The following is a 17989-nucleotide window of genomic DNA, read 5'->3' as shown; positions in this document are numbered from 1 at the left end:
CCCAGAGGCCCTCATTGGACGGGATCCTAACTGCTCTTCACGATTGGACAATACCAGCCCGCGCAGGTGGGAGGTGGGCCTTACGTCGGCACCTCACCGCCTTCCTATTGGCTGTCGGCAATAGCTTTTCCAGTTGATTGGACAGAGTGGATGCCCATCAGAGTCACGCTGAGGGACTACGGGAAACAAAACTGGGGGAAAGCGACTTTCTTCCGGAGAGTCGCCAAGTGGGCCAGCAGGGATGCCCAGGGATGGCGGGGAAAGGCGCTGGGCGGGGTTTCGTCTGTTCTGCGGAACGCCGGGAAGGGGTCACTTCGGAAGGTTCCGGTTCCGAAGTCGGCAGCCGGGGGTTGCCATGGCGACGCGGCGGGCAGTCGATCCGGCTACGGCCGAATCCCGAGAGTCGGAAGCACTGGGGCAGGCGGGCCCCCGCTTCTCCAGCCCCGGTGAGCCTCGCGGGCGCCCGAGGAGCCGACACGCCGGGGAGCTGGGCGGGGCCCCGGCCTCAGGCCTGCGGGTTCCCTCCTCGGCCCCGCCGCGCACGTGGGCAGCGGCCCAGGCCCCGCCCGGCGCGCGATTTTTTCTCTGGAACAACTTTTGCTTTAAAAATGTGTCAGGTGCTGTCGCCTGCGCGGTCGCTGGACTTCGGGCCTCGCCGGTCCTCCAGCCCAGCTGAGTCAGCGCTCATGCCTGGGCTGGGCAAGGGTTGCTGAATGGAGAACTCAAACAGGGAGGAGCTGCCAGGCGCCCGCGGCCCGGCGCTCGGAAGCTCCCGCCGGCGATCACGTGAAGCTGCGAGTTCAAGACCGGGCTGGGCGGCCTAGCGTGACCCGGTCCGGAAAACAAAAAGTAAGTAGGAGTAATAAATGAATGGGTTCCTCCCACAGCCATCTCCCCAGCAGCTTCGGGGTGCTTGACGCGGTGCCAACACCGACCATCCCAGGACACCCGGTGTCCGAAGCTTGTAGTTTGCACGAGAAATGAGAAGCGGAAATAAAGCCTTGTCGGGGTACCCAGGAGAGAAAAGTCTTCCCTAGGCCACTGTGCATACGTGTCATTGCTTGGCCTGTGTTTACCAACCAGAACAAGGGCTGGAACGTGGTAGGTGCTCTTACTGGTAAAAGCATGAATCCAAAGAGCAGGACTCGGTGGGATGCTGTACGGTCTGCAGTCTTGGGACCGCGCTGGGTTGGTGGTACCCAAGAGCACACCAGACTTGCAGAAAAAGCATACTCCGGAGGAAGCTGAGGCATGCCTGCTCCAGAGCCAGCGGTTCCATGTGCAATTTTCCTCTGATAGTTCCTGAATACTGTTGCCACGGTGATAATGACCTCCGTGTCATTATCTATCCACCAACAGTAAGAGAAGCTTTGCAGTCGCGATATTGTTTGGCAGACAGAGTGGTTTCTGTTGGACACTAAGTACTGCTACAAATTATTTTTTTAACCTTTGAGTTATTTTTTAAATAATGCTGGAGGTAGTTGGTTTATTTTGGGGGAAGGCTCAAGTCTAAAACCGGAAAATCAGCACATGTCAACTTGTGAGTCTTCGAGATAATCATTCAGCATGAAACTTACTAATAAACTTAGGACACTACCGGGAAGTGCTCTTTATTGTCATCTTATAACCCCCTCGATATTATTGATGCTTGCTAATTTTCTAATGTGGGATCCAAAATTAGAATCTTTGTTTGGGGCTGAGTTGTAGTTCATGCTTGACCCTGGGTTCAATCCCCAGCACTGGAAAAAAAAAAAGAAAAGAAAAGAAATAATTTTTTTTTGTTTGTTTTACAGATCCATTAATTCCGGATAAGTCAGAGGAAGGAGCATCATGGGAAGAAATATATAGAAAATGCTGTTAACGCTGAGGTGACTGTTGTTTCAAAGTCGGAAGGTGTCCTTGACAATACAGAATGTATTAATTTCCTTCCAAAATCAACTTTTATTCATGTATATGTTGGAGTAAGTTTCTTACTTAAAAAAATTTGACAATTTGTTCCTGAAAACCTACATTGTTTTTTATTTAAACTGTCTTAATTCTGTTTTTGTGTTGACTGAGAGAGGGAGAAGAATTCACAAACTGTGTTCTGAGGATCTGAGACAGAGTAGTAATGGGAACATATATGTAGACCACACACACTCTGTGTTTTCATATATTTATATATTTTTATATAAACATTATTCTATCCCTAAACTAGTGTGTAATGTTGTCTTCTGAAGAACATTTGTCCTTTTTAGTTGTCAGATGTTACTAAGTTGAGAATGCAGCTATCATTAAAAATTAAAAGTAATCCTTGAGCAGGAAGAGTACAAAGTCTATGTTTTTCAAAATTATAGTGGAGCTGTTGTGTCTTGTAGATAGGAAGACACGTGACATACCAAGGATCTATGGGTGTTCTTTCAAGGAGCTGAGATGGATGCCTTTGATAGAGTGACCAAGGGCAAGAAAGCAATTTAAGGGCTGGGGATGTGTCTCAATTGGTAGCGCGCTCCCCTGGCATGCGTGTGGCCCGGGTTCGATCCTCAGCACCACATACCAACAAAGATGTTGTGTCCGCCGAAAACTAAAAAATAAATATTAAAAAATTCTCTTTCTCTCTCTCTTAAAAAAAAAGAAAGAAATTTAAATCTCTAAACCAGAAAAAAAAATTGAAACAGTATATCTAAATTTAAGTCCTTAAGGGTTTCAAGATATGGCTCAGTGGAAGAACACTTTCTTAGCATATGCAAGTTTTATCCTTAGCTTCACAAAAGGCAATAATAAAGATACATTGAAACTTTTAGTAAAACACAACCTAAAATACAATGAAGTATGGCATCTATTAGCTGGTTCTGTTTGTGACTTAATTCCCTTGGAGTATTAGCACCAAAAAACAAAAAGAACGTTTAAACTTTTATACATGATTCACTATTTTGATTTTGAGATTTTTCTTTAGAAATTTTATAACAAAACTTGTTAGAAATTTGCTGTTGTGTTGTTGAGCGTTTTGAACAAGTAAGTCACCTGTGTCTGCCAGTTTGTGTTCTCTCCCTGTGGGTTTAGTTTGTTTTGTGAAACCAGGGCCTCACCCATGCTCGGCAAGCTGTCACCCAGATCCTAAGGTTCTCATGATTTCCAAATTTCCCCACACCCAGTGGGCATTAATGAGCAGTGAGGAGAATCCTAGGATTAAACCCCAAGTTCCCCACACCTTGTAAACATGCTGACTCTGACACTCCAAAAATGTTTCTCCCTATCCTTTCAAACAGATATGGCTGCATGTATGTGGTGAATATCCTCATTTGCATCCGCCTTTCCAAAAGCAGCTTCACCACTGAAATCATAGTGGAAACCTGTAGCCCCTTTTTCTCTCCCAGCCCTTGATGAAGAGCTAGAGTTGGGGTTGCTGAGCTTGCAAGGTGACTGGGTGACAGGTGACATATTGTCGGAACATTTAGCAGGTACCTCTTCCCCTTCCCTTGCTCTGGGAGCCAGTGCTGTGTTCCTGATTCTTCAACAATGACCAGCTTTTAGAGGAGAAGGAGGTGAGTTTCATAAGAAAATGGGACACAGAAGTGCTCTCCTAGCTGGCCAAACCTTTCTGCCAGAATCCTAAGAAAAAAGTGGCTGCTTGGGTTACACAAGGGGTGGAGCCACCGCACATTCCTGAGCTAAAATAGCATTTACGACCCAGAGTTTGTGGTTCTGAGCTGGAACCTGAAACCTTTCTGTGGAGCTATTATCCAGTAATTTTAGAACCTCACGCACTGCATCCCTGGAATTCACTTGATTCCCTGAACCAAACATATATATGTGAGAGATGAGTGCAAAGCCAGACTGCCCAGAGAATTTTTCTAATTCCCACTGCAGATCTAGAGATGCCTTTTGGTTTTGACTACATCTATCTGACAAGGCAGCTGGTTCATAAATACTCTCTGGCCGTGGGAATGGACTTCAATTTACTAATCCCTGTTGCCCACACTCTGGGGACCCAGCCTACAGCCAGGAAGGCAGGCTTCATTAGGGCCAGCTTCCACGGTGGCTCACAGGTCCTACTCACCCCACTTCTTCTGCCCTCTAAGGAGAGAAGATGTGCCGCAGATGGGCTTAGGTCAGTGCAGACTAGTGCTGAAGAAATGGGGCACATTTAGAAAATCCTGAGTGCCATAGTAGGACCTGTTCCTGCCCTGGGATTTGGAGTGTGGGATATGGCGCTGGGTTCCAATCCTGAACATCATTAAATACTCAGAAGTTCTGATTTTCCTCGGATTTTTCAACACCTCCCATTTCACCTTCCTGAATTTTTGAAAAAATGTACTTATGACATCTGTTGAAGATTATACATATTTCAAGATTTCTTTATCTAATGCAGCAGAGTTTTAAGGCCTCTATTGCGCTGTGTTCCTAAATGCTTCCCTCAACTTGATATTATCTTGTGTATATGTTCTAATTTTTATTTTTAAAACACCTTTTGTGTACATAATCCACTTGAACCTTACATCAAACCTAGGATAATGATTCTTAGGCATTTTAGTCTCTAGATTCTGTTCTCTTTTTAATATGTATTTATAACGTCTTTTTGATAGATTCTGCCACTGTGCTCCTCTGTACATTTTGTTTTCACATGCAATCTCCCCACCCCCATACTGTGGATTGTACTCAAGCCTGCACTACCACTGAGCTGCACTGTCGGCCCTTTTTATTTGAGACACCCTTGCCAAGTTGCTGAGGCTGGCCTTGAACTTGCTATCCCCTGCCTCAGCCTCCCAGGTAGCTGTGATTCCAGATGTGTGCCACCAACCTGGCTACATGGAATTTGCATTTTTGTGCTGAATCAGAATCACCAGCAAGTCCTACAGAAAACTGACTATGTGATTGATATATATATGTACTGGATGATTTGTGCTTTGTAAAATTACAGTGATGATAATTTCAGTGCAGTTAATAAAGCTAACCCTTAATTCTCCACCTCTGAAAGTAGTGTTCCCTTTTTCTTACCAAGGACCAAACTACTTGCTCTTGCCGTTTGCCAACACGCATCTGTTGGTGGTGGTTCTACTGAGAACCTTGTTTTATTCCAAGAGAAAGAGCTCAAATCAGACCTTCTGTAAGGTTGTATTAAGAATTAAATGGGAAGCATAACACTCCTTAGGCCTTTTAATTAAATGTGATGAAAGAACCGGCTTTTCCTCCCTTCCTGTGGAAGGAGCAGTGCTAATGCTTTGCATTATGTGCTCCTTTTTTTTTTTTTTTTCTTTCCTTTTTTACCAGCAGATAGTTCTGTGACTCATATTCCAAAGATTTCTGACAAGGTGCCTAGACCACAGTAGGAGAAGCCGTTGTGCTGGGAAGATGAGTCTGTCAGCAGAAGCCTTCAAGGCCCCCGTAACCACCAAGCCTGCAGCCCCGGGAGTGCTCGTGAAGTTTGTTTTCTTTTGATCATTGCAGTGTATTGCCCAGGTCTTAAACACTCTTCATGATGAGTTGGAATTTCATTTTGTACTTCCACCTTTGAGCCTTAATAACTTCATGTGTTTAAAATTAAGTCTACTGATAATCTGTGATGTTTGTCTTCTTCGACAATTCATACCCTTTCTTTGGAGGTATTGGGGATGGAACCCAGGCTCTACCGTGGAACTACATCACCAGTCCTTTGTGTTTGTGTGTGTGTGTGTGTGTGTGTGTGTGTGTGTGTGTGTGTGTAGACAGGATCTCACTAGTTGGTGAAGTTGGGCTCAAACTTGGGATTCTCATGACTCAGCCTCCTGAGTAGCAGGAATTACAGGTGTGCACCACTGTACCCAGCAAATATTATAATATATATGATATCAAGTTATAGTCAGCCAGAACTTGAAGAGTTTTAATTAAAGACAATTATAAACCAATCACTTTCTATTTTCTAAAAAACTGGGCAAAGGGAGCCGTTTTTTGCATAGGCTTCATGCAAACCTGGGCAGCCAAGGTGATTTTTGCATTAAAAGCCTCGAGCAGCAGGTGCCCCATTGGCCCACCTCTCTGCAGAAGTCCTGGGATCTGGCATCTATGTAGCAGCTTTATAGGGGCAGCTCTAAGTGTGCACAAATCCAACTGTGGTGTCCCCATCAGTTCACCTCTACATACCACGCAACTGCTGCCCTATGATAAGTCCCACGAAGTCTGGGCACAGGGCAATAATATCTTCTCACTTGAAGAAATTTTTGTTTGTATTAAAAATTACCCATGTCCTCAAGTTTTTTAAGAAACTTGTATTTTTTAACTAGTCTCTGCTTTACCCTGCAAGGCAGGTAGGGGGCACTACTCCCTCATCCTTAGGAAGCAGGAGCAGCCACTGGCAACTAAGGGTTGTCCCTGTCATTAAATACAAGTTGAAATTCACCCATTTGCTGATTCTAGGAAGAGTCACTCTCGCCCCAGGCTTGTTCTCACATCAGAAATGGATAGATAATTTTCTGAGTTTCTCATACTGTAGCTATAGCAGATTACAAGCAGAAATTTTTAAAAGGCTGTCACTAAAAGCAGAAGGAAGCAAAGACTACCAGGCCAACAGGAGATTTTCAAAATAAGTAGCAGACATCCTAGGACTTTTAAAAGCAGCATTCTAGGGCTGGGCTATAGCCTGGTGATAAAGCACTTCCCTAGCACACATGAGGCTCTGGGTTTGACCCCCCCCCCATACTGGAAGGGAAAAAAACAAGCATTCTATGTCTGAAGGGTCAAACAACCTTCTCATCCACTGTTCCTTTTGCATTAGAGCCCTGTATACTTTCAAGTTTACATAGAAAAGGAAATTATGTTCCACATGTTCTGGATAAGAGGCCCAGAAAATGTGCAATATATGTAGGATTGCCAACAGAAATCACACGTGGGCTGGGTGAGGTGGTGCACACTTGTAATCCAGTGACAGGAGGCTAAGGCAGAAGATTGCAAGTTCGAGGCCAGCCTCAGGAACTTAGCAAGACCTATGTCAAATAAAAATACAAAAATAAAAGAAGAGGCGATATGGCTCAGTAGAAGAGCACCCTGGGCTCAATCCCTAGTACCAAATATATATATATGTATACACACACACATACACACACATATATACATACATATGTGTATATATATGTATGTGTGTGTATATGTGTGTGTGTGTGTGTGTGTATATATGAATAATATATGCACTGTATCATTTAGGTGGTAAGAGACTGAATGATATTGGCATGAAGTTGAGTTTTTCTGATTATGAACCAAACATCTGGTTCCATGAGAGCTCAGCTCACACTGGGCCTGGGGAAGATGATACCCATAAAGTTGCACTTTGAGTGTTACACTGTTCACACCAGGAAGCACAGAGACACGAAAGAATATGACCACTTCACTGGGCCTACTACTTGGTCCTACTTCACTGATGTTGGGTACCAAGATTCCTTAAGGGAGTGTATGTGTCATAGTTTTGTTTATTTATTATGCCCCGCCCATTAGACAACTAGAAGTCTAGAAGTCCACTTCTAGACTTGCAGGATTCATTTTTGCAACCCCTGCTTCAGCATTTTCCCTGGCACCCTCAATCCACAATTCTTGAATGAAGAACATGGGACAAGGACAGCAATACAGGACAGTGTCTCAGCAAGTCCCAAGTTGCATGAAACTCATACATCTTCGGGAGATATCTTCTAAGATCTTCAATTGCTGGAAATTAGAGATAATACTGAATCCTACATATGCTATTCTTTCCTATATATACAGACATATGATAAAGTTTAATTTATAAGTTAGCGATAATAAGAGATTAATAAAAATAATGAAATAGAACGATTATAATAATATACTATAATAAAAGCTAGGTGAATGCAGTCTCTCAAAATATCTTACTGTACTCTTACCTTTTCACTTAAAGGAAACACTTTACCACTTCTCTTCAATGTATCTGAACTGCCAGTATCACTCTTGTGCTTTGAGGCCATTATGAAGTCAGATGAAGGTGAACTGAACATAAGCATTGAGATACCACAGCAGAAGCTCTGATAACTGAGAAGGCTATTAAGTGACTAATGGACTAGTAGCATATACAGCGTGGACACACTGGAAATGAGGATTCACTTTCCAGGCAGGTCAGAGTGCAGTGGCATGAGATCTCAACACATGGCTAAGATTGGAGTTCAATTTAAAATTTATGAATTTATTTCTGGAAATTCCCATGTAATCATTTTGGAACTTGGTTGACTATAGGTGACTAAAACTATGGAAAACAAAAATGCTGATCTAGTGTGTTGACCCCAGATGACATGGAATGAGAAGAAATGCATGGGTTGGTAGCTCAGTAATAGAGTATATGCTTAGCATGTACAAGATCCTGGGTTCAAACCCCTGCACCAAAAAATAAATATATAAATAAAGAAGCAGCTCCATGAGTGCTACCATGCTAGCCAGAGTGGAATGAGAAAACTCCAAATCCCCAGGACCTCACAGACTTGTGGTGGGGGCAGATCCAAGATCACTAGGGATGGAAAGGAGGTGCAGGGGCAGGCTCTGAGTACAGCCAGTCAGTGCCTCAGGAGCTGGACACAACTCAGGAGAGTGGGTGGCACTTGGACTGAGTCTTGGCAGTGGGTAGAGCTTCCCTGTAGAGGGGAGCGTGTTCCAGGAAGAGGAAGCAATCAGGAAAAGGAGGCAGAGGCCGCGGTGTACTCCACGGGAGCACTGAGTGGTTCCTTTAGAAAGAGGTGAGCTCAGATGGTGAGGGCCTCGGGATCTCTTCTTTTGGGTGAGAGAAACCCAGAAAGCCTGGGGGCTGTGGAGCTGGGAGACCAGCTGGCAGGAGTGTTAAGGTGACCGGAGGTGGCTGAACCCATAGAGGAAGGCCAGCCGGGAGGCTTGTACAACTGAACCATCCAGGTCTTGGTGGCGGAGAAGGCACCAGTGCTAACAGAGCTGACCTCCGAAGGCAGGATTGACAGTGTTTGGCTGATTGTGGGGAGAGGGACAGGTATCTGCTCAGTCCCTGGTGACTCTCCTTGCAGAGGAGGGAAAGCTGAGCATGGTGAAAGTAAGATCTCAGGTTGCTTCTGGACACGCCCACTCATGGTCCCAGGGACATCTAAGCCCTCTGGTTATCTCTGAAAAATGGAGATGATTCTGAAGATTGCCTCTACTGGTGGGATCTATTGATAAGAGAGATTTGGGTGGGAAAGGAGAGATACAAGGAGACAGAAGAAGCACAGGGGCATATGCAGATGGGGAAGGACAGGTCACCAACCCTGACAAGGAGCCAGGCAGAGGAACAGGAGGAGGAAGTGCTTTGTGGAAAGAGGGAGTGACATCAGAGCCACAGATGGGCCAGGTGGGGACACCCAGGCCGCCTGGATCTGGCCATGAGGCACACAGGGCTGTGGGCTATAGCAGTTGGATGTGTCCTGACCTCAGGTCGTTCACTGAGGGACTCTCGGATATAAAGGGAATTTGCCAAGTGTCTTCTGACCGAGTTGTGTCTGGCTGTGGGCCCTCGTGTTCACCATTGTTTAGTTTGCAAACTGAGCTGAGTGGGCCCAGTCATTTTACCCAAGACGCTCAGTGACAAACAAGGCAACATTCCCAGTCGACTGATGACATTGCCTTGAGTGCCACAGCTCGGGACCTGGACTCAAGGACATGGTGCTGGCAGAGACCTTGGCAGTGCCCCGGGACACCAGAAGGAGATTGCCCAGCTCTCTTCTGCCTAGTTGTGGGGGTGCTTCTGTCTGCTGAATATAGGTAGTTGGGGATCCAGGACGTGTCTTTAGTAACACTTGCTCTTTTGCTCTGTACACCAACTCTACACCCACAAAGAGGAAATTTCAGATTAATGTTCTTTAAAATCTTGGGCCTGGGCTGTGGCTATTGCATTTGGGGGATTTGCGGTGACCCATTTGGAAAGCATTTCTCTACATGTTAACTGTCAGCCATCTTTAGCAAAATTCGAAGGCTTTATGGAATCAGGCTGCAGCAGTGACACTCTGCCTTCTCTCTTAGGAAAGTGTCCTGGCCCACTAACAATTGTCGTCAAGAGCAACAGGTTTCATACAGAAACCTGGCCCAGTGTGGCATTTACAAGCCCCTGCAGCTTGGCTTAAGGGGCAAGCTGGGCCGCAGTGTAGGAGCAGAACACGGCCTGCTTGTCTGGGGACGGTGGGGGTGGCACAAACGCCTGCATGGCTCCTACCACCCCTTCATGCCTGCCAGGTCTGGCTCAGAAGCCTCCCCCAGCTTCCTGGGCGCCTGCCTATCACAGCTTCTAGGATTATCACATGCTCAGAACAGCCACGCCCATCAGAAGCCAGGAGAGACAGCGTGAGCAACTTTCAAAAACAAGTCTCCAGGGAACAAGATAATGCAAGAGTCCCCTTTCTCTGCAGGGGAAGTCCTCTCACTCAGCCTCACCCTGAGCTGGTCTCTGCCGTGGAGTTTTGTCAGCACACGCGGGCACAGATCTTCAAGTGCGCAGCATGTTTTGGCTGTTGGTATCCTATGTGACTCCCACAGGGGAGGCAGAGAACTGGCTCCCCTCTCTGGACTGGGGCAAGGTGGCTCAGAGCCACTCTGCTGCCTGGGGATCAAGCCAAGAGACTTTGAGGAAAGGTGCTTTTGGCTCTGCCAACCACTCCAGGATGCAAACACCGACATTTTGATTTCAGAACAAAAACTGACAAGCAAACCAGCTTCAGGGCCGGCCGTTGTTTAAACCAGAGGGTGAGGTGCCAAGGGCCAGCAGCCCCCAATACTAACTGTAGAGAAGTCGCAGTCCTGTGTGTTTAGCAACCAAAAAAAGAGCTGAGCGTGGAGGCGACTCCCCGGGATGCTGTGATTCTGAGAATTCAAAACCACACTCCTTCTCTGAAACGGGCTTAGAGCCCAGTGTGTTCTATGCCAACAGCTGCCGACGCTGTTTCCTGGCTGCATGTGCAGATAATCAGCATGATAGAGGCTGCAGTCCCTGGCGCGCACGCGCGCGCGCGCACACACACACACACACACACACACACACACACACACACACACCCAGTCTGGTGCTCTCCCTCTGGCAACTGATACCTCACACAGAGACTACCCTCCAATCGCCAAAACTGATGCTGCTTCTGAGCAAAGTTACTTTAACTTCTCATCCATAACCTTGACCTGAAACAAACTGATTAACATTTTGGGTACAACAGAGTTTTGTGCGAACATAGAGCCTAAGAAACAGACTGGAATTTAGTCACAACCAGAATATAATCCTCTCCTATTACTATCAGATGGACAGAACTGGAGTGTACTTCAAATGAGTCATGTGATCACTGTGTGAGCTTGGGCAAGTGATCACTTTCTCTATTCTTTGGTTGATAATAGTAGCTACCAGGAAGGGTAGTCTTAAAACAGTGCCGGTATGGCAAGCCTTTTATGTTATAGCTTATTATTCTCCATCATTCAAAAGTAGCTCACAACCCATTGTCTCCAGAGGCCTTCCCCAAATACTCAAGCCTTCGATGTTCTACTGTCTCTGGATCCTTCTACAAGATGACTCTGTACTACGCAGTCTAGCAAAGGATGACATACAATGCTGTTATGTCAATGTTCTCTGTGTCTGAATGTAGCGTCCCCAAGGACCCTAAATCCCCGATGGCAGGAACCATGCAATTTACTTTGGTTGGATTTGCACAACAAACAGCCTAGTCCCGGGCAGTTACTGACACTCAAACATCCTTGGAGTGTGTCCTCCTAAGAATAAGCAGAGAAAGTCAGGTGGTGTGGGATTGCGCATGGGGATAACTAATAACCTAATGTGAGAAGACTGTGTACAAAATGCTCACAGCAGCTTTAAACAGAATATCCCCAAACTGGAAACCAGGATGTCCTTCGATGAGGCAATGGTTGCAGAAGTTGTGCAAAACCCTCACCTGGGAATTGGACTCAGCAAGCAAGAGGGGTGACCTCTCGGCACAGCCAGCACCTGGATGGACCTCAGAGAACCACGCCAAGTGAAAAGAGCCAATCCCCAAAGGTCACGTTCCATATGATTCCATATACGTAACAGTCTTTAAATGACCAAATTATGGAAATGAAAACACACTAGTGTTGGCCCAGGATTAAGGAGGGGCTAGGCAGGGCTAGGCACAGGGGCTCCCGTGGTGGTGGACACAGCTTGTGCCTTCATGGTGCGGGGGTCAGTGCGACTCTGCCATGAGGGAAACTGTGTCACTTCTTGTAACCAAATGTGAATTTATAATTATCTCAAAATAAAACCTTTAATTTAAAACACACACCCTTAAAATAGTCCCCACAGACGCAGCAGGAGTGGAGAGGGTTGCCCACTGATGGGAGAGGCATAGTCAGCCTCTTCTAGAAGGATTTCATTTTTTTCAGGAAAAAAGTTTATCAGTTGTACTATAACACTCTTGTTTCTATTGGTACTTATCCCTGGGAGCATGCTGATAGAATGTTTAGTTCTGTTAAATGACATTTAACATCTAATACAGTCAAGTTTCTTTCCTGATATAGTGACGCATGCCTGTAATCCCAGCAACTTGGGAGGCTGAGGCAGGAGAATCACAAGTTTGAGGCCAGACTGGACAACTTAGAGAGGCTGTGTCTCAGAATAAAAACTAAAAAGGGCTGGGGACTGGCTTGGTGGTAGAGTGCCCCTGGGTTCAATATCACTACCACAAAAGAAAAAAAAGAAAAGAAAAGAAAAGATAAAGAAAGGGAATTCTCATATTTTTTAAGTTGGATGAACAACTTAGAGATGGTCTTTTCCATATCTCTCATTTCACAGATTCGGAAACTCAGAAGTGACCTGAGATGACACAGCTCATTAACTGCACTAATAAGGACTAGAAGCCAGACCTCCTACAATCCAGCCCAGGCTTCCTATGTCTTGTTTTTATTTTATAATAGCAGCACAGCTCCGTGTAGCTGCAGGAGCATCCCCAGCTGCTCCAGCCCCCATGCTTGGTGGTGCTGAGACCACTCCTCACTCCCCGCAGGGGTGCCCCCCTCCATCACCCATGGGAAAGACAACCAGGGGGTGGATCTTCCCCTAAGAAGCACGAGGCAGGAGCCCAGTGGGAAGGGACAGACTGACATTAGAGAGATGGCAAACTGGAAAGAAAGAAAAGAAGGATCTGAGACCAGAGCTGAGAGAGGACCCTTTCCACACCCAGGAGGACTTCTCTGATGGGTGCCCCAGAAAAGAGCATCCCAATATGGGCTCTCCACCCGTGTTTAGCTAAGAGCCAGTATTTAATCTACCAAGAACAGGAAGTTGGAAGAGAGATGGGATCACCAATGTCCCGAATACCAGTTGCCATCTGGGACCCTGACAGTGCCCCTCCTGCCTGCCCTCTGGCCTTGGTTGACCCATCCATGCCATGAGGGGGTTTATAAAAGTGGCACAATCCCCGTAGCTAGAGGTACATCCATAGTTGCTCCAGCTCTCAAGCTTGGTGCTGAGACCACTCCTCACCCCTGGGTTTTCTCACTAATTTAGAAAACCCAGTCCAGCTCTTCTCCCAATCTTTCTGCGGAGACTGAACACATACACAACTAAAAACCACACTTACAAAAAGAGAACTGTACTGAGTGCTGGTGAATCCGGGTAATCAACTGCCAGGGTGACACAGGCCCAGATACTCCCCCAGCTTATTAAACGGGTCCAGCTGCCCTGCAAGTGGTGGAGATGTGAGCTGCGCAGCCGCGAAAACCTCACTTTTTGTACGTTGCACAAACAGCCCCCTCTGCCAAGTGAGTCAGAATTTCCGAAAGGCATAATTTTAACGTGCTTCTTGTGGTTCCCTCTCCAGGCTGCCTCTGAAAGGGAGGCCGAGGGCGGGCGGGGTTTCCTGTGCTCAATTCCAGAGATGACAGAGGGGCTCTCCCCCAGGGCCTTTGCCAGAATTTTCTTTCCAAATAGGTTTCTATTTTCACTCCTTCCTGCAGCGGCAGTAAATGCTGAAGATGAAGGATGCATCGCAGCCTCCTAGCCGACACATCCCTCTGCTCTTGTGTTGCTTACTCAATTTTTGTTCCTTCTATATGATTCACTTTAAAATGGAAAAAAAAATCCACCACTGAATAAAAAATAAGATCGTGGGCTGGGGGTGAAGCTCAATGGTAGAAACACGTGCTTAGCATGCTTAGGTCCAGGGTTCCATCCTCAGCACCACAAAAATGATAATAATTGAGCCACAGCAGGTACAATGGCACACTCCTGTAATTCCAGTGATATGGGAGGCTGAGGTAGGAGGATTGCAAGTTTGGGGCTAATCTTGGCAATTTAAAGAGATCCTGACTCGAAATAAAAAGTTAAAAAAGGTCTGGAGGTGTGGCTCAGAGGTAGAGCACCCCTGGATTCAATCTCCAGGAGTGGGGGTGGGGGGGAGAAGCAAGTCCAGTTTTCAATGTTTATATCAGGCTTATGAAAAGCAGCAGGAGAGGGTCCTGAAAAACATCCAGCCCTGCAAAGATTACATCAACTCCAACAACAATCACACCACTGACATCTGCAGAGTATTTTGTAGTTTGTAAAATATTTTATCACATATATATATTTTTTTCACCTCTGAAATAGTACTGCTATCCCCTCTAACAGATAATAAACCCAGTGATCCAAGAGGTTACACGGCTCGTCAAGATTCACTCAATTAAGCAACAGCAAAAGCTGGGCCTGAAATCTGAGTCTCCCCACTGCTCTGAATCGGGTGCTCCGTGTCACCTTAGCTGTGAAAGGGACTGTTGGCACTGTGTACCCTGCCACTCTGTCTGGGACACAGCACTTTTGCATGTTGACTTCCCTGGGAATAGTAATCTATGTCTCATTCCTCTCTGAATCCCCAGAGATTGGCACAGAGTCAACCCCAGGAGACACTAAATGGCTGTATGCAGAGACTGTAGTGATCAGACCTCCCAGAACCATGATGCCACAGCGCCCACGAGGCAGGTGCTCACATACCAGACCCAAAACCATACCAGATAGGTTCTTGTTTTAGATCCTTTTTACAGAAGAGGAAACCAAGGATGAGTAATCAGCCAACATTGCAAATTGGGGCAATTTGGTATAGACTCTGAGCTCTTAACTCCCTCCTGCACCAAACCGTCTGGCACTGCAGGACAGTGACTTCCCTAGTGGATTCTCCACCCTCCAGAGGAATTGGCAGGGCCAGCTCTGTCCTTGTGCAAGTCACCTGACCTCTACGTGCCTTGGTTTCCCTCTAAGATAAAACCAATTAAACTTTGCCTAACTACCTGGAGGATCTTTGCAGGGATTTAACAAGGAGATGCATTCAAAGCCCTCTCTATTTTTATTAGTACATTATAATGATAGGTCATAGTAGAATCTGTTGTTACATATCTGAACATACACACTACATTAAAAGCTTTCCAACTAGCAAAGAGCATTATCCAAATGCAAGGATTGCAAGACTCGCTCCTTACTGCCCACGCCTTCAGTAGGTTGTGGTAACCGCAAGGCCTGGGCCATCACCTCTGATGGAGTCAGAGTAATAATGGAACCAGTCGGACACAGAACAGGAGAGGCCCTTTGTTCCTATCTTCACCTGATGCTTAAAATAATTATGGCTTAATAAGTGGGATCTGGCTCCAGGCACACCTGACGCCTTGCGTTCCAGTTCAGGCTGGGTCCACTGAGGTGTTAAAACCGGGTTTTGGCTAATTCCTCTTACCTCTCCCTTAATCCAGAAAAGACACATGCTTCATTACTATCCGGCCTGTCTGACAATTTAATCTCGTAGAATGCTAACTTTTACATTGATTTATTCTGCCAGCGCTGCTTAAAACAAAACAAACACCTCCTGGAAGCATTGGACTTGGGCCAGTCAACTCCCCCGGCCTCCTCCTCATCTCTGGAGTGGGCCAGCCACCGACCGACGCTCTCATCCCGTCCAGAGGAGGCGGGACCCATCTTGCAAATCTGAGATTTCTTGGCAGAAGATGAGGGCTGGAGTCCCCCGTCTGTTCAAAGTGCGGTTGGCTGGGCGGGAGCGTCGGGGACAGCCGCGGAGGCGGGGCGGTGCGGGGGGCCAAGCCCGGGGCCGAACTCCTGTGGAGCGGATCCGATGTCCAGTTGAGGGACCCAGTCGCTAGGGCCGGGAAAAGGCTGGAGGCCGCGTCTGCCCGCCGAGCTGGGGCGGGCGGAGGAGGGGACGAGGGAGAAGGAGGCTCCTGTTGACCTCGGATCTGGGGGAGGTTCGCACTGAGGGTGGGATTCACATTCCTGTGGCTCGGGGACTGCGGGGTGGCACTAGGGGCGTTGCCCCCTCCCGCGTCAGACTGCAGGACGGTGTCACTTCCTCCTTGAATTTCGCGCCTCTGGGCAGGACGCCCCTGACCGCCCCCCGGGCTGGGCTCAGTGACAGCCAAACCTGCCGCCCCCCGAATTCCCCCCCAGGCCTGGCCGCGCCGGGAACCCCCTCCCCAGGACCCACTTTCCCCGGGAAGGCGGCCCCGCCCCACACCCTAGAACGAGCCCCGGCCGGGGGCAGGGGGACCCGGGACCTGGGCGACACTCTAGGTCCACGTGGGCAGTGTTCCCCGCCCTGGGTCTGCGACCGGGAGCGGCGGGCTGGCCGGCTGCGCTGGGCGCAGAGTGCGCGCCGCGCTGGGAGTGTCCCCTGGCCTCGCGGGTGGCGGGTCCCGGCGGGCGGGGCGGTCGCGGTGTCCGGGCCCCGCCCCGCCCCGCCCCGCCCCGGAGCCGCCCGGGACGCAGGCTGCAGGGAGGAGGTGGCCCAGCTGCCCGCCGCGCCGCTCCTGCTCGCTCCAGCCCGGTAAGTGTCGCGGGGCCGGGAGGCCGTGCGGGGAGGGTCGGGCTCAGCCCCCAGCCCGTCCCTGGCGCGGCTCCAGGGATCGCGTCGCCCAAGTCCGGGACCCGGGAGGCGCGCCGCGCGGGGGCGGAGGCCGGGTGACAGCTGCGCGCGGGCGGGGTTTCTAGTTTAAACCGTGCGGTCCCCGAGCGGCGCCGAAATCCCCTCTCTCCCTCTCCACTCCTGGGTTCGGCCCCAAGAAGCCCTGACGCCCCGGGCCGCGCGTCCCCAGGGCCCGGCGCCTCCTCGTGTCTCCGCTCCGCCTCTCCTAGGGCCAGCGGACCTGTCACCGCGGCTCAGGCGGCGCGTCCCTGGCACTGGCAGTAAACACGAGCTGGGACACCCGCTTCTGGCGACCTGGAGCTCGCGGGGTAGAGCTGAAAGCCAAGGGGGCGGTGCGGAGGGGAAGTCCCACCCGCGGGCTGGTTTTCCTTCACACACCTCTGGGCTGTGAAGCCTTAGGCAAGTGGCTCAGCCTTCCTGAGCCTCCTTCCCATCTCTCTAAAGGAAGGGTAGCAAGGCCAAAGATCGCCTGCAGGACCTGAGTGCGCTTCAGGTGCCTGTTGATTTCCCTTGGGGCCCTCAGATCTGGACCCCTGAGGAATGGATATGGCCTGGTCGTCAACCCAGAGAAGCCTTCTTGGTGGCCCACCTGACCTCTGCTTTAAAACTGGAAGCCAGGGGCATCCAGTTTGGGGTGGGTGATAATGACTGTGGTCATTTTATCACAGTAGTCCTGAAGCTGTGACCTAAGGCAGGCCTAGGACCCTTTCCCAGATCCTTGGTGTCTTCTTTCAACTCTGTAAAGTTAAGGTCCTTTTAGAAATGGGGAGTCTCCTTTAGCTGAGGGCTGCTATATGTTGAGGGGGCATGTCCCATCCCACCTGAGTGAGGTGGTGGGGAAAGTGACTTGAGCTTGGCTGACAGCCTCCTTCATCCACCAAGAGGAAACAGGCCCAGAGAAGGAGAGTGATTTCCTGGTAGCCACACAGCCTGGGATAGGACCTGGCTGTCTTGAAAGGCTGGGCCTTGCCTCCTTCACAGCTGGGGCAGCCAAGAGCTCACAGGGGTGAGGAGCGAGGGGGGAGTCAGGAGGGGTGCATCTGTGCCATCAGGCTGTTTTAATCCGTTTCCTGTTAACTGTGCCCTAGCGGGACACTCCAGCACATGTGGGCTTGTGCATTCCTCAGGCAGGACACTGG

At 48.7% G+C, this 17989-nt stretch overlaps 1 protein-coding gene, 2 long non-coding RNA genes and 1 other non-coding gene across 4 annotated transcripts in view; 3 read left to right on the top strand and 1 right to left on the bottom strand.

The window, feature by feature from the left end:
* The first annotated feature begins 77 nt into the window (after positions 1-77).
* On the top strand, positions 78-4947 carry LOC110597111 (uncharacterized). The gene is made up of 2 exons (XR_002482993.3): positions 78-849; positions 1794-4947. It is a non-coding gene; the product is annotated as an uncharacterized LOC110597111 (long non-coding RNA).
* Positions 1163-1435, top strand: LOC120887044 (small Cajal body-specific RNA 13). The gene has a single exon (XR_005730213.1).
* A 10736-nt stretch (positions 4948-15683) lies between the features above and the next one.
* LOC144377939 (uncharacterized) lies at positions 15684-17213 on the bottom strand. The gene is made up of 2 exons (XR_013439273.1): positions 16483-17213; positions 15684-16027 (listed from the first exon to the last, which is right to left on the bottom strand). It is a non-coding gene; the product is annotated as an uncharacterized LOC144377939 (long non-coding RNA).
* Syne3 (spectrin repeat containing nuclear envelope family member 3) overlaps positions 16628-17989 on the top strand; it is an 82638-nt gene continuing 81276 nt past the window's right edge. Inside the window, exon 1 of the mRNA XM_078050807.1 lies at positions 16628-16751. The gene's annotated coding sequence lies outside the window, so the exon portion shown is untranslated. The remainder of the gene's footprint in view (positions 16752-17989) is intronic.

This window comes from Ictidomys tridecemlineatus, chromosome 5, assembly GCF_052094955.1.
Source record: "Ictidomys tridecemlineatus isolate mIctTri1 chromosome 5, mIctTri1.hap1, whole genome shotgun sequence".
Classification (NCBI taxonomy): domain Eukaryota; kingdom Metazoa; phylum Chordata; class Mammalia; order Rodentia; family Sciuridae; genus Ictidomys; species Ictidomys tridecemlineatus.
This window is presented reverse-complemented; position numbering and strand designations above follow the sequence as displayed.